Source organism: Schistocerca cancellata, chromosome 5, assembly GCF_023864275.1.
Source record: "Schistocerca cancellata isolate TAMUIC-IGC-003103 chromosome 5, iqSchCanc2.1, whole genome shotgun sequence".
Classification (NCBI taxonomy): domain Eukaryota; kingdom Metazoa; phylum Arthropoda; class Insecta; order Orthoptera; family Acrididae; genus Schistocerca; species Schistocerca cancellata.
The window spans coordinates 163,293,160-163,310,888 of record NC_064630.1 but is presented as its reverse complement, the minus strand read 5'-3'; positions in this window follow the sequence as shown (position 1 = coordinate 163,310,888).

Genomic DNA, 17,729 nt, shown 5'->3' with positions numbered 1-17,729 from the left:
TCCATTGATAACAATATGCTGTGTTCTGTTTGCTAAAAACTCTTCAATCCAGCCACACAGCTGGTCTGATATTCCATAGGCTCTTACTTTGTTTATCAGGCGACAGTGCAGAACTGTATCGAATGCCTTCTAGAAGTCAAGGAAAATGGCATCTACCTGGGAGCCTGTATCTAATATTTTCTGGGTCTCATGAACAAATAAAGCGAGTTGGGTCTCACACGATCGCTGTTTCCGGAATCCATGTTGACTCCTACAGAGTAGATTCTGGGTTTCCTAAAACAACATGATAAATGAGCAAAAACCATGTTCTAAAATTCTACAACAGATCAACATCAGAGATATAGGTCTATAGTTCTGCGCATCTGCTCAACGACCCTTCTTGAAGACTGGGACTACCTGTGCTCTTTTCCAATCATTTGGAACCTTCCGTTCCCCTAGAGACTTGCGGTACATGGCTGTTAGAAGGGGGGCAAGTTCTTTTGCATACTCTGTGTAGAATCGAATTGGTATCCCATCAGGTCCAGTGGACTTTCCTCTGTTGAGTGATTCCAGTTGCTTTTCTGTTCCTTGGACACTTATTTCGATGTCAGCCATTTTTTCGTTTGTGCGAGGATTTAGAGAAGGAACTGCAATGCGGTCTTCCTCTGTGAAACAGCTTTGGAAAAAGGTGTTTAGTATTTCAGCTTTACGCGTGTCATCCTCCATGAGTTGGTTCTCTGTTTAATTGCTCAAGGTAATTTTCGGATAGTGCACTCAGTATAATGTCACTTGATGCTCTGTCCCTACCACCCATCCGAAACATCTGAGTGTCCCAGTCTATATCTGGTAAATTGAAATCTCCACCTAAGACTATAACATGCTGAGAAAACTTATGTGAAATGTATTCCAAATTTTCTCTCAGTTGTTCTGCCACTAATGCTGCTGAGTCAGGAGGTCGGTAAAAGGAGCCAATTATTAACCTAGCTCGGTTGTTGAGTGTAACCTCCACCCATAATAATTCACAGGAACTATCTACTTCTACTTCACTACAGGATAAACTACTACTAACAGCGACAAACACGTCACCACCGGATGCATGCAATCTATCCTTTCTAAACACCGTCTGTGCCTTTGTAAAAATTTCAGCAGAATTTATCTCTGGCTTCAGCCAGCTTTCTGTACCTATAATGATTTCAGCTTTGGTGCTTTCTATCAGTGCTTGAAGTTCCGGTACTTTACCAATGCAGCTTCGACAGTTTACAATTACAATACCAATTGCTGCTTGGTCCCCGCATGTCCTGACTTTGCCCCACACCCTTTGAGGCTGTTGCCCTTTCTGTACTTGCCCGAGGCCATCTAACCTAAAAAACCGCCCAGTCCACGCCACACAACCCCTGCTACCCATGTAGCCGCTTGCTGCATGTAGTGGACTCCTGACCTATCCAGCGGAACCTGAAACCCCACCACCCTATGCCGCAAGTCGAGGAATCTGCAGCCCACACTGTGCAGAACCGTCTCAGCCTCTGATTCAGACCCTCCAATCGGCTCTGTACCAAAGGTCCGCAGTCAGTCCTGTCGACGATGCTGCAGATGGTGAGCTCTGCTTTCATCCCGCTAGCGAGACTGGCAGTCTTCACCAAATCAGATAGCCGCCAGAAGCCAGAGAGGATTTCCTCCGATCCATAGCGACACACATCATTGGTGCCGACATGAGCGACCACCTGCAGATGGGTGCACCCTGTACCCTTCATGGCATCCGGAAGGACCCTTTCCACATCTGGAATGACTCCCCCCAGTATGCACACGGAGTGCACATTGGTTTTCTTCCCCTCTCTTGCTGCCATATCCTTAAGAGGCCCCATTACGCGCCTGACGTTGGAGCTCCCAACTACCAGTAAGCCCACCCTCTGCGACTGCCCAGATCTTGCAGACTGAGGGGCAACCTCTGGAACAGGACAAGCAGCCATGTCCGGCCGAAGATCAGTATCAGCATGAGACAGAGCCTGAAACCGGTTCGTCAGACAAACTGGAGAGGCCTTCCGTTTAGCCCTCCGGAATGTCTTTCGCCCCCTGCCACACCTCGAGACGACCTCCCACTCTACCACAGGTGAGGGGTCAGCCTCAATGTGGGCAGTATCCTGGGCAGCCACAGTCGTAGTCCGATCGGGGGATGCGTGGGACGAGCTGGCCATCCCCAACAAACCCCCATCCGGACCCCCACATTGATGCCTATTGGCAACAGCCTCAAGCTGTGTGACTGAAGCCAACACTGCCTGAAGCTGGGAGCGAAGGGATGCACTATGCTATAATCTTCTGAGGCAATGCAGCTAAGGTAAAAAAAATGTTTATTCTACAGAAGTACACAAAAGAGATTCTTATGTTAAATTAATAACCAAACATGTTACAGAGGCGTCTTCAGGTACCTGGGGATTCTACAGTTACGTGCCAATACATTTATTCTGTAATCATAATGTTTGTTAATAAAAGGAATGAACTGTGAAATTCACATTCATCATATTAGAAGTAAAAGTAATTTCCTTATAGCATATGGATCCTTGTTTAGGTTCCGGAAAGAAGTTTTATATTCTGATGCAAAACTCTATTATGGGTTACCCAGAGACACCAGATAGGAATTTGGAAGCCCTCAGATATTTAAAAAAAATAGAGTACATTATTGGCAGTCCTTAAATAATTTTTAACTTTTCCTTTGTATAGATTTCTATGGTGGTCACTGAAACCAGTAAAATTACATAAATATTTAGTATGAGGTAGTAGATAAAAAGACCATTCCACGTGGGAAAAATATATCTAAAAACAAAGATGATGTGACTTACCAAACGAAAGCGCCGGCACGTCGATAGACACACAAACAAACACAAACATACACACAAAATTCTAGCTTTCGCAACCAACAGTTGCCTTGTCAGGAAAGAGGAAGGAGAGGGAAAGGCTAGAGGATTTGGGTTTTAAGGGAGAGGGTAAGGAGTCATTCCAATCCCGGGAGCGGACAGACTTACCTTAGGGGGAAAAAAGGACGGGTATACACTCGCACAAACACACATATCCATTCACACATACATGTGTGGATGGATATTCAGGTATATGACAAGAAAGGTCATTCAAAACAAAAACGAAGGATGGCAGTCGAGTTTAGGGTCATTCTGCAAACCATGCAAGTAATGCATTCTATGATAGCCAACGAGCATACAGCAGAGTTCTGAGTGCTGTGCTGTGAATTTTGTATGCAGTGCGACCATTTAATGTGATTACAGTGAGTTATTTAGTGGATTTTTATTCAGTTTGTTGCGAGTTGTCATGGCGGTAAGTGACATATTTTACACAAGCAAGTGAGAGACATAATTTGTGGCATACCCACTTACATCAAGTGTAAAGCGCGCGTCATAATGGATAGTCGAGGAACTTCAGCATGTTTCCTTACTGCTGAGAACATTTGGTACGAAGTTCACAACAGTTTTATCTGGAACTGCAGAAACAACAAGTTGCAATGCCATTTACACAGAAACAGGGCATTTTTCTTTTTTATGACAAATTTGGGGGATACAATTTTATGTTGCAGTCTCAGTGCCCCCAAAACCTTGTTCTCTAAGAAAAATTAAGAAATTGAAGCTTGTAATAGAAGTAAAAATTATTGAAGCGCTCTCATTAGTCCTCAGCATTACTCTTATGTAACACTGAAGTCATAGCATGTGATACAAATAACATTACATGAAACTTCCTGGCAGATTAAAACTGTGTGCCCGACCGAGACTCGAACTCGGGACCTTTGCCTTTCGCGGGCAAGTGCTCTACCAACTGAGCTACCGAAGCACGACTCACGCCCGGTACTCACAGCTTTACTTCTGCCAGTACCTCGTCTCCTACCTTCCAAACTTTACAGAAGCTCTCCTGCGAACCTTGCAGAACTAGCACTCCTGAAAGAAAGGATATTGCGGAGACATGGCTTAGCCACAGCCTAGGGGATATCTCCAGAATGAGATTTTCACTCTGCAGCGGAGTGTGCGCTGATATGAAACTTCCTGGCAGATTAAAACTGTGTGCCCGACCGAGACTCGAACTCGGGACCTTTGCCTTTCGCGGGCAAGTGCTCTACCAACTGAGCTACTGAAGCACGACTCATGCCCGGTACTCACAGCTTTACTTCTGCCAGTACCTCGTCTCCTACCTTCCAAACTTTACAGAAGCTCTCCTGCGAACCTTGCAGAACTAGCACTCCTGAAAGAAAGGATATTGCGGAGACATGGCTTAGCCACAGCCTAGGGGATGTTTCCAGAATGAGATTTTCACTCTGCAGCGGAGTGTGCGCTGATACGAAACTTCCTGGCAGATTAAAACTGTGTGCCCGACCGAGACTCGAACTCGGGACCTTTGCCTTTCGCGGGCAAGTGCTCTACCAACTGAGCTACCGAAGCACGACTCACGCCCGGTACAGCTTCGCAGGAGAGCTTCTGTAAAGTTTGGAAGGTAGGAGACGAGGTACTGGCAGAAGTAAAGCTGTGAGTACCGGGCGTGAGTCGTGCTTCGGTAGCTCAGTTGGTAGAGCACTTGCCCGCGAAAGGCAAAGGTCCCGAGTTCGAGTCTCGGTCGGGCACACAGTTTTAATCTGCCAGGAAGTTTCATATCAGCGCACACTCCGCTGCAGAGTGAAAATCTCATTCTGGAAACATTACATGAATTTGAATAAATGATGTGATTATTGGTGTTGAGGCAGTGTAACGTCTCTGACTCTGTAAATGAGGACCACCGCTCTGTGAGGCAGTGGGAGTTAGTATGCTCTATATGCTTGTAAAGCTTACACATGTTATGTATGTGTGGTTACTAATAAACAGTGTAGAAATTGTATCTCAGTGGTGTGCCACTATTCTGCTATCACACTGTCAGTTACTCACTTCCTACAGCGGTGACCCAGAATTTCTGTGTCACTCTGTGATTTTGCTGTTAAGTAGAAAGTCTACCATGCTGGTTACATCATCGAGGATGCTGCTGTTACAAATGGTGCAACCTCACCATTTCTTCAACAATGTCGACAACATCGCTCAACAAGTGCTCACGAATGTCCCGCGTGCAAAATCGCTAAATATCCGCCAAGGCTTTAATGATACTAGAGTGCCAAATGACATAGTGACAATGCCTTCATTTTCGCCACATCTTCAGACCAACATCGCTTTGCTGCCAATGCCAAGCAGTGAACTGCACCATGATGAGTGTCCAATTCACCAAGGTACTTCATGATAAACATTCCAGATTTGACACTATGAGTCTATTCCTGGCATTCCAGACAAAAGTGCATCAGAGTGTCACAATAAACAATGGCTGCCACCTCCATAACAAATATTAATCTTAGCGCCTTTGACTTTTGCACTGGACAAAACATCACAGATTCCAATGCTAATGATTATCAGTTTAATGACACATGCATTAGCAATGTGAACAACACGGATGTCTCCCACAGTGCCGTTATGGTTGAACAACAGTGGCCCCTGTCATACCACTCCATCATTCTGTTTTTTCATCAATCTGCCAATGGACCACTGGACAAGGTTTGCATCAACTTTCAGTACCTGTGCATCTAATTTTCCAAATCCTGTTCTGACCATAGAAATTAAATACAAGTTCCGTGAGACAGATTATGATGTCACTCATATCCACATTGGGCACCACAGCCAACTCACTTCTGCTCCAGCAATGTGCTTCACATTTGCATCACCCGCTCCCAGTATCAAAATGGACTCTGAGAATGTGTTTTTCATGAACTCACCTTGGCAATGTCAGCAATTGCTATCTCCCCCTTCGAGTGACATCACTCCTGCATCAGCTGCACTGTGAATGATTGCACATCCACACGAACTCTATGGGACACTGACAGTGCCTTTGGATAATAAATGGACTATTCCTTCCTTCTTTATGATGGCAGGACCTCATATGCACTCTCACATGCATTTTCTGCCATCTCAGACATCTGACATTGGGAAGTTGTACCTATCGCATATGCCCTGAAACTTTACTCACATGTGTGGCCACTCTTTGAACAGCCAACTGTGTTCTACACACATTACTGGATGACACCAATGCCACCTGCACCACGACATGGCCCGCCTCATCATGTGCCACCCTATGTCAAGCCGCATTTCCTACACGTCCTCACACATTGATGCTCCTGTGTCTCCAAATAAATGGTACAAATGGTTCTGAGCACTATGGGACTTAACTTCTGAGGTCATCAGTACCCTAGAACTTAGAACTACTTAAACATAACTAACCTAAGGACATCACACACATCCATGCCCGAGGCAGGATTCGAACCTGCGACTGTAGCGATCACGCGGTTCCAGAATGTAGCGCCTAGAACTGCTTGGCCACCCTGGCTGGCCCTGTGTCTCCCATGCTGTGCCATGCCCTTCTCATGTTGGAGCCTTACAATCAAACCACTGATGGTCATCATACCATTCACCACTGTCCGAAATATTGCTGTTCCACACAGATTCTCCTGTTCTGTGGTTTGCCCTCAGTGAGTGTTTGATGTCAGGCAGTGGCATCATTGGGGATGACAAGAATTTTGTCACTCTTCTTAACTACCTCAGAGACAGTGCAGACCTTCTTAGTGACTAGCTTTTGTCTGTTCTGGCTTCTCAAAAATACGAAACTGCCAAGACACTACTGCTACAGTGACTAACATGCATGCCTGAGCAGCTACATTTCATCATCAATGAAACTACTTTGAGAAATAGCATGCCGTCTTCACTCTGGCACCATTTGCGAGCTCTCATTGACCCAACACTCCTGCATGACCCCATTCTATGGACACTTTGGCACCTAAAACTGCCAGAGAACGTCTAAACAATGATGCTAGCACTTTAGGAGACACCGCTGGAGTTTAAACATCGACCTCCTGACAGAATGTAGGCCTTATCACAACACCACATTCTAATCAACAACCAACAACACTACACTGCAGTCAATGCCTGGTAGGATGCATTGAAATCAATTTTGCATGATACTGGCTGAGCTGCCCTGACATTCCATTCAGCTCCAGACCACCTGATGATGGCTGCACCAATCCAGACTGGGCTGTGCCCCCTGTTTCTACCACAGCAAGTGCCTTTCATGGCTCTGTTGGATTACAGATGCCTACCGCAACAGCCAAGACTGTCACCCTTCCAGCTGGCCACCATCCCAACCCTGTGTATAAATAAAAGCCATGCCCACCAAGAACATCGCCTGCTACCATGCCCAACACCCAACAATGTTATTGCTCGTTTCACACCAGATTTGGGCAGGATGCACAGTGCTGCACACAACCCTGCACCTACCAAAATAGTATGGTGACCTGATGTAGGCACACCAGGCCGCTCTTCATTAACAAGACACTGTAGCAAAACAGCACCAATGCAGCATTTCAATGGACAGATGGTCCCTGAGTAAGAGTCCATTACAGGTGTCTGCACACATATTTCCTTATTGATATTGGGACCAATGTGACCATTCTACCATTTGCTCTCATGCCTACTAAACTGTTGCCATCACTGCTGCAAGTGTGCGTGGATAATTACACTATAAACACAGTTGATGGAAATGTACTCATCACACTCAACCTTGGCACAGATACACAAATACCTTGGAAATTCCTACATGCAGAGACAGTTGAACCAGTCCTGGGAGCCAACTTCTTCTGGCACTACCAACTACTGTTGGATTTAAATCATGCCTTCCTATTATGATGGGATGACCATCAGTCAATCCATGGTGTGTTCAGCAATACACTACCTGCCAATGCTGCCATGCCTTCAAGTCACGCTGCCACTGCTCTATATAACACTCAACCAGAAGCTACAAAGTGAAGCACTTTCCAACCAGCTACACTTAAAGGCAGCTGAGTACTCATCAATGCATCATGACAATGAGGTCACGTGCCTCACCAATGGACAACTATGGAGACAGATCATGGATGCACACACATCACTACATGCAGCTCAACTATATCTCGATTACCTTTGTCATCTCAACACATCACTACCATGGTGCCACTACAATGGACACTTCTCAGTTTAGTGAAGCATCACAACCCCCACTTGAGTGCACTCCTGAGACAATGTCATATGACATTAACAGTGGCAGTTAATCACATCGCACCCTACTTCGTGGACTCACTCCATGCTCCCCCATTAGACCACATACAATCTGTGCTATGCGGGGTGGTACGGTCCACCACATTACAACCGCATGAAGTTCCCCTGTCCATCACCATCCCTGTTGTCAAGCTCCCCACAAACTTAAAGTGGCTAAAGCTGCAATGGACGAACTTTTGTGAGCTGGGATAGTCAGGCCATCAGACAGTGTTTGGACCTCCCAAATTAAATTAGTTCCTAAAAACACCCACTAACCAACATGACCAAACAAGTTTGATGTCTTGTTGCAAATGGACAGGTCTGACCAATCGTGCCAGAGCTGTATTGCATGACAATTTTTGACCTTCTCTGTAAACTGGCACATTTGGGCATGCACCCTACTGTACACCTCATCATGGAACAGTTTGTCTGGCCTAACAATAAGAAGGATTGTGTCATGTAGACCAGGACATGCATTCCATGCCCAGCATGTCCAAACTGACATCGTAGGATCACTCCCTGACTCGCATGGTTACTGTTACATTCTATCAATGAAAGGTCGCGTGACACAATGGGTGGAGACCACACCCATTTTTGATGTATCAGCAGAGCCAGTTGCAAAAACTTTCAGCCGGTTGCTGTGTTCGAGTGGTTCTAGGCACTTCAGTCTGGAACCACATGCGACAGACGCAGGTTCGAATCCTGTCCATTATAATTATCCGGGCTGTTATGATGTAGTCGGTTGATGAATTCTGTGATGATTCCCAACGTTTCGTCTCCGACTGCGAGAGACATCTTCAAGGGGGTCCGTAGCTCAATGGAAGGTCCAACACACCCACTGGCTAGCTACTGACTGCCGCTAAATTCTGTGTCCGCGCGCTCCCGTGCCGCGGCGTGACGTCGTGTGTTTTGAAAACGTCAGTGCAATTAGCCGCTGTCCGTCGCCGTTGATCGCCGTTGCCATCACCCAGTAGTGGACGGGTGATACACATATTCTTTAACACCGGCATCCATATACCGTTTAATTTGATGCCCTCCTCCTTTCGGTTGAAATTATTTGGGTGTTTAGCGATTTCGATTGCCTCCCTGTAGAGCCTTTCGTAATATCCGCTCGTGGCCGCTAGTACCTGCGTCTCCTCGAAACGAATATTGTGGTTCCCTGGCTGGAAAGCATGCTCCGCAACAGCTGATCGTTCCGTTTCTCCTCTTCTACAATTTCCCTTGTGCTCTTCCAAACGTTTAGAAACAGTTCTTTTAGTGGTACCCACATAAACATCACCACAGCTTCATGGGATCCTATACACTCCAGCTTTTTCCAATGGTTTGCGAGCGTCCTTTGCAGGCTTAAGGTATTCCTGTATCTTCCTGGTGGGCTTGTAAATTACGGTAATATTCCGCTTCATCAAGATCCTCCTTATTCTTTCCGTTACATTTTTAACAAATGGCACGAAAACCTTAGATTTTGCAGTAGCCTGTACGTCAGTATGATTTCTGCCTGGCTGCCTCAACGCTCGTTTTATTTCAGCGGACGAATATCCATTCTTCATTAGTGCATTGTGGAGATGTTCCATCTCAGCGTCGAGCAACTCAGGTTCACAAATATTTCTAGCTCTGTCCGCTAACGTCTTGATAACACCCCGTTTCTGTTTTGGGTGGTGGTTCGAATCTCGGTGCAAATAACGGTCCGTGTGGGTGGGTTTGCGGTACACTGAGTGGCCCAAACTACCATTTTCGTTTCTAAAAACAAGCACATTGAGGAAATGTAATTTGCCGTCTACCTCCTCCTCCATTGTAAACTGAATTCTCGAGTTTATACTGTTCAGATGTTCGTGGAACCGGCTTAGTTCCTACCTGCCATGTCTCCACAGCACAAACGTGTCATCCACGTATCGGAACCATACATTTGGTTTCTTGCTGGCAGTACCTAAGGCCTGTTCTTCGAATTTCTCCATAAAGAAGTATGTAATTACGGGACTTAGGGGGCTTCCCATTGCAACGCCAACCGTTTGCTCATAAAACTGTTCATTCCACTTGAAGTATGTGGTCGTCAAACAACACTTCTACACTCACTTCAACAGTTCTAAAATATCGGCAGGAAAAATTCGATCCAGCTGTTCCAATACATCATTAAGTGGAACCATGGTAAACAGCGATACCACATCGAAGCTGACCAATATGTCCTCCGGCTGGACCACTATGCCATTCAATCTGCTGATGAAATGTGTCGAATTCTTTATATAAGAGTCCGAACGGCCCACATGTGGTTTTAACAGCATAGTCAAAAACTTGGCTAACGAGTAGGTGGGCGAACCAATGGCACTTAGTATCGGTCTTAACGGAACATTTTCTTTATGAATTTTGGGCAATCCATAAAGCCTCGGTGGTAGTGCAACCAAATTGCAGAGACCTTTCTGTACACTCTCTTCAATGGAGGACTTTTTTATTAACCGCAACACAGTTCTGAGAACGTTGTTAGTGGGGTCCTTACTCAGTTTCCTATATGCTTGCGGATCCAGTAGATCAGTAATTTTTCTCTGTCGGCCACATCCATAACCACCGTTGCGCTTCCTTTCTCAGCTGGAAGAACCAAAATACTATCGTCGTCATTAAGGAGTTTTAAAGTTCTTCTCTCACCCACAGTTATATTACTTTTCGGCGATTTTGCATTGGCTAATATTCTCACTGTTTCTATACGGATTTCTTCAGGAGGAGGTAGACGGCAAATTACATTTCCTCGATGTGCTTGTTTTTAGAAATGAAAATGATAGTTTGGGCCACTCAGTGTACCGCAAACCCACGCACACGGACCATTATTTGCACCGGGATTCGAACCACCACCCAAAACAGAAACGGGGTGTTATCAAGACGTTAGCGGACAGAGCTAGAAATATTTGTGAACCTGAGTTGCTCGACGCTGAGATGGAACATCTCCACAATGTACTAATGAAGAACGGATATTCGTCCGCCGAAATAAAACGTGCGTTGAGGCAGCCAGGCAGAAATCATACTGACGTACAGGCTACTGCAACATCTAAGGTTTTCCTGCCATTTGTTAAAAATATAACAGAAAGAATAAGGAGGATCTTGACGAAGTGGAATATTACCGTAATTTACAAGCCCACCAGGAAGATACAGGAATACCTTAAGCCTGCAAAGGATGCTCGCAAACCATTGGAAAAAGCTGGAGTGTATAGGATCCCATAAAGCTGTGGTGATGTTTATGTGGGTACCACTAAAAGAACTGTTTCTAAACGTTTGGAAGAGCACAAGGGAAATTGTAGAAGAGGAGAAACGGAACGATCAGCTGTTGTGGAGCATGCTTTCCAGCCAGGGAACCACAGTATTCGTTTCGAGGAGACGCAAGTACTAGCGGCCACGAGCGGATATTACGAAAGGCTCTACAGGGAGGCAATTGAAATCGCTAAACACCCAAATAATTTCAACCGAAAGGAGGAGGGCATCAAATTAAACGGTATATGGATGCCGGTGTTAAAGAAGATGTGTATCACCCGTCCACTACTGGGTGATGGCAACGGCGATCGACGGTGACGGACAGCGGCCAATTGCACTGACGTTTTCAAAACACGTGACGTCACGCCGCGCCACGGGAAAACACGGACACGGAATTTAGCGGCAGTCAGTAGCGAGCCAGTGGGTGTGTTGGACCTTCCATCGAGCTACAGACCCCCTTGAAGATGTCTCCCGCAGTCGGAGACGAAACGTTGGGAATCACCACAAAATTCATCAACCGACCATGGCATAACAGCCCGGATAATTATAATGGACATGATATTTCTGGCCGTGAAAGTCTACATTTTGGTTTGAATCCTGCCTCGAACGTGGATGTGTGTGATGTCCTTAAGTTAGTTAGGTTTAACTAGTTCTAAGTCTAGGGGACTTATGACCTCAGGTGTTAAGTCCCATAGTGCTTAGAGCCATTTGAACCATTTTTGAAAAACTTTCAACAACATCTGGATTACCAGATTTGGCTGCCCGGCCTCCTTAACATCAGACCAGAGTTTGGCAGTTTGAATCCAAACTGTTCAATGACTTATACCATATATGTGGATGTCACTGGTTCCACACAACCGCCTACCACACCCAGGCCAATGACCTCATGTAATGGTGGCATTGGACGATGAAAGCTACTCTAATGTGCCACTTGGAATATTGGGTGAAGGCCCTTCCACAGGTTTCCCCCAGGTATTCGCACTGTACATAAAGCTGACCTGGATGCACTGCTCACCAGGGTACTATACAATAAGCCTCTCACTCTATCCACTGAATTCGTAGCTCATGAAACAGTCCTCACAGACCAGGACTCACCAGACTTAATTGTGCATGTGCACAAACACATATACAAAACTTCTGTGTGCCAACACCTCCCATCACATGACACATCAAATTTTTATTCATAAAGATATGGCCATGTGTTCTCATTTGATGCTACCTACAGACGCAGTGAAACCCACCCTACAGTACCATTTGCAGGCTCATACCGCATGGTGAAATGCGATAAAAACACTTTTGATATCAAAATTGCTAAAAAACAACCAACAGTTTGTTAGTCAATTTCCAAGTGCTTGTGAATCTACATGATTTTCAAGATGATGACGTATCCTCATGTTATGTGATACTGACCTCATTATTACGACTTACATGGACAGGTGGTCAGGTGCAAGAACTGTCACACACAGCTTTTGTTCACACCACTCCTGTCCCACCACAGCTTGACATGGCAGACTCACCTCCCGTTTATCGGCAGACGATACACTCACCACCCTGATTTACATGGCTGCTGGCCCCACAGCACCTCATGTGGATGCAACAATGCAAGGAAATGCCGCCAACATGTCTCCCTCTTAAAACGGCACTGCCAAGCCAGCAACAATTAAAGACACTATCAAGACTACTTCTGTATCTGCTAATGCAGCCACTTTGGGCATGTCCTGTGCCCCCAGCACACCTCGCTGACTATGATGTGTCTTCCATCCCATCCACCATCACACAGGTGCCTACATCACTTCAGACAGATGATGCCCTGCTGCAGCCTCTCCTTACTTGCTTCGCACTAGGGGAGAGGGCCTCTGCAAATGAGAATCTGTGCCCAGCAAGGCAATGGGAATTAGTATACTCTGCACTCGCAAAACCTACATTTTTTATGTATATGTGCTTCCTCATAAATAGTGTGGAAAATTTCTCTCTACGCTGTATCTCTATTCTGCTGCCACACCGCCAATACCCCTCTTCCCACAGTGTATTAAGGAGCTACTTACAGTTTTCGCACTTGAATGACAAAATGTTTTACTTGTTATACTTACTCTAAATCCATGGTATGATTGTGTTCCAGGTGTAGAAAAAACTGTTTAAATACAATTGCCAATTATTCCCAGTAGTGGACTGCTTATAATAATAATAGTAATAGTAATAATAATAATAATAATAATAATAATAATAATAATAATAATAATAATAATTCCCTTGGAGGCCCGGGAAAAGAATAGGCCTCCGGTATGTTCTGCCAGTCGTAAAAGCCGACGAAAAGAACAAACTACTAATAGGGCTGACCCCCCTTTTAGTGTGATTACTTGGTTCAGGACAGAACTAAAGAAGCCTCGGACAAGCGCCGTCATGGTCGGGGACGACGCTTGAGCCCTATGCCCGCCCACAATGGTAACGACACTGCTAGCCAACTGGAAAATGATTTAAATCCAAATAGAAGTGTTTTGCAGGATATGCTTCCTGCAACAACCGTAGAAGGAAAACAAAGACAGAGGATGAGATGGAAGTTAATCGACACCTCATGTTCTGTTACTACCAAGCAACAAACCTAGGAACCAATACAACTGGATACAGATCACAAGTATACACAACGTTTATTACCAGATACCCGGAATTAAAATTTTTAACAGAACAACGACTAGCTGATCAGATCCGTGTAATAATCAAAAATAACAGGATACCCCAGTCAGAATTAGAAAACATCAAACAACAAGTACAACAAATACTAGAACAAAATAATGTGCAATCAGAAGAAGAAGAAAATACAGTAACGGACTCAAGCATCCCAGAGGAAACAAACAAAGAACAAAACGCATCAATTACACAATCAGAGGGAAACGACATCTTAAGACAGCCACCAGAACAAGCACAAATAGAACACGAAGTGACACACATGTTAGATATAGAAGAAAAATTTCAGCTGACATATATAGAATACAAAGACACAAATACAGACATTAGACCATTCTTGCATAGACCACCAAATAACCCACAAGTCGAAACAACAATGACAACTATCAATACAATCATACACAACAAAATAAATGAAAACACAACTATGGAAGAGTTACAACTACTGGTTTATGTAGGAGCACTCACTACACTAAATATACACACTAGGCAGAGATCAGAACCAACCAACACACAGAAGAAACCCACAAAACCAGCATGGCAACACAGGCTACAGATCAGAATAGAAAAACTGAGAAAAGACATCGGACAGCTAACACAATTTATAAGAAATGAAATATCAGACAAAAAACGAAAAAGGTTAGGTAAAATCTCACAACAAGACGCAATAGAGCAATTAGATGAAAAGAAGCAGAAATTACAAGCATTGGCCACAACAACTTAGAAGATACAAAAAAAGTGAAAATAGAAGGAAACAAAACCAAACATTCAACACAAACCAAAAGAGATTTTACCAAACAATAGATAACACACACATTAAAATAGACAATCCACCAAACATAACAGACATGGAACACTTCTGGAGCAACATATGGTCAAACCCGGTACAACATAACAGGCATGCACGTTGGATACAAGCAGAAACAGACTCATACAAGATGATACCACAAATGCCTGAAGTGATAATTTTGCAACATGAAGTCACCCGAGCAATTAATTCTACGCACAATTGGAAAGCCCCTGGAAATGATAAAATAGCAAATTTCTGGCTAAAGAAGTTCACCTCAACACATTCACATCTAACTAAATAATTTAACAGTTACATTGCAGACCCATACACATTCCCTGATACACTTACACATGGAATAACCTATCTAAAACCTAAAGATCAAGCAGACACAGCAAACCCAGCTAAATATCGCCCCATAACATGCCTACCAACAATCTACAAAATATTAACTTCAGTCATTATACAGAAATTAATGACACATACAACACGGAACAAAATTATAAATGAAGAACAAAAAGGCTGCTGCAAAGAAGCACGAGGATGTAAAGAGCAACTGACAATAGATACAGAGGTGACATATCAAGCTAAAACTAAACAAAGGTCACTACACTATACATACATTGATTACCAAAAAGCTTTTGATAGTGTACCCCACTCATGGTTACTACAGATATTGGAAATACACAAAGTAGATCCTAAATTGATACAGTTCCTAAACAGAGTTATGAAAAACTGGAAAACCACACTTAATATCGAAACAAACTCTAATAATATCACACCACAACCAATACAGATTAAGCGTGGAATATACCAAGGAGACTCATTAAGTCCTTTCTGGTTCTGTCTTGCTCTGAACCCACTATCCAACATGCTAAATACACTCCTGGAAATGGAAAAAGTACACATTGACACCGGTGTGTCAGACCCACCATACTTGCTCCGGACACTGCGAGAGGGCTGTACAAGCAATGATCACACGCACGGCACAGCGGACACACCAGGAACCGCGGTGTTGGCCGTCGAATGGCGCTAGCTCCACAGCATTTGTGCACCGCCGCCGTCAGTGTCAGCCAGTTTGCCGTGGCATACGGAGCTCCATCGCAGTCTTTAACACTGGTAGCATGCCGTGACAGCGTGGACGTGAACCGTATGTGCAGTTGACGGACTTTGAGTGAGGGCGTATAGTGGGCATGCGGGAGGCCGGGTGGGCGTACCGCTGAATTGCTCAACACGTGGGGCGTGAGGTCTCCACAGTACATCGATGTTGTCGCCAGTGGTCGGCGGAAGGTGCATGTGCCCGTCGACCTGGGACCGGACCGCAGCGACGCACGGATGCACGCCAAGACCGTAAGATCCTACGCAGTGCCGTAGGGGACCTCACCGCCACTTCCCAGCAAATTAGGGACACTGTTGCTCCTGGGGAATCGGCGAGGACCATTCACAACCGTCTCCATGAAGCTGGGCTACGGTCCCGCACACCGTTAGGCCGTCTTCTGCTCACGCCCCAACATCGTGCAGCCCGCCTCCAGTGGTGTCGCGACAGGCGTGAATGGAGGGACGAATGGAGACGTGTCGTCTTCAGCGATGAGAGTCGCTTCTGCCTTGGTGCCAATGATGGTCGTATGTGTGTTTGGTGCCGTGCAGGTGAGCGCCACAATCAGGACTGCATACGACCGAGGCACACAGGGCCAACACCCGGCATCATGGTGTGGGGAGCGATCTCCTACACTGGCCGTACAGCACTGGTGATCGTCGAGGGGACACTGAATAGTGCACGGTACATCCAAACCGTCATCAAACCCATCGTTCTACCATTCCTAGACCGGCAAGGGAACTTGCTTTTCCAACAGGACAATGCACGTCCGCATGTATCCCGTGCCACCCAACGTGCTCTAGAAGGTGTAAGTCAACTACCCTGGCCAGCAAGATCTCCGGATCTGTCCCCCATTGAGCATGTTTGGGACTGGATGAAGCGTCGTCTCACGCGGTCTGCACGTCCAGCACGAACGCTGGTCCAACTGAGGCTCCAGGTGGAAATGGCATGGCAAGCCGTTCCACAGGACTACATCCAGCATCTCTACTATCGTCTCCATGGGAGAATAGCAGCCTGCATTGCTGCGAAACGTGGATATACACTGTACTAGTGCCGACATTGTGCATGCTCTGTTGCCTGTGTCTATGTGCCTGTGGTTCTGTCAGTGTGATCATGTGATGTATCTGACCCCAGGAATGTGTCAATAAAGTTTCCCCTTCCTGGGACAATGAATTCACGGTGTTCTTATTTCAATAAAAAGAAGAAAGTAACACAACTAATCGAAATATCCATACCCAATACAACAAATATACAGAAGAAAACAGGAGAAAAAATTGAAAAATACATCCAACTGGCTGAGGAAGTCAAGGGCATGTGGCATCAGGATAAAGTTGAAATTATACCGATTATACTATCAACTACAGGAGTCATACCGCACAATATCTACCAGTACATCAATGCAATACAGCTACATCCAAAGCGTATATATACAACTACAGAAATCCGTAATTATTGATACATGTTCAATAACCCGAAAGTTCCTAAATGCAATGTAACATACACCGTACAGTTAAAAGGAAGTCAAGCTTGATCAATGTCCGCGTCACTTTTATTTTTGACCAGACATAACATCTGCGAAAAGAAAGAATAATAATAAAACTTCAGTCATTACACAGAAATTAATAACACATACAACACAGATCAAAATTATAAATGAAGAACAAAAAGGCTGTTGCAAAGGAGCACGAGGATGCAAAGAGCAACTGATAATAGATGCAGGGGTGACATATCAAGCTAAAACTAAACAAAGGTCACTACACTATGCATACATTGATTACCAAAAAGCTTTTGATAGTGTACCCCACTCATGGTTACTACAAATATTGGAAAT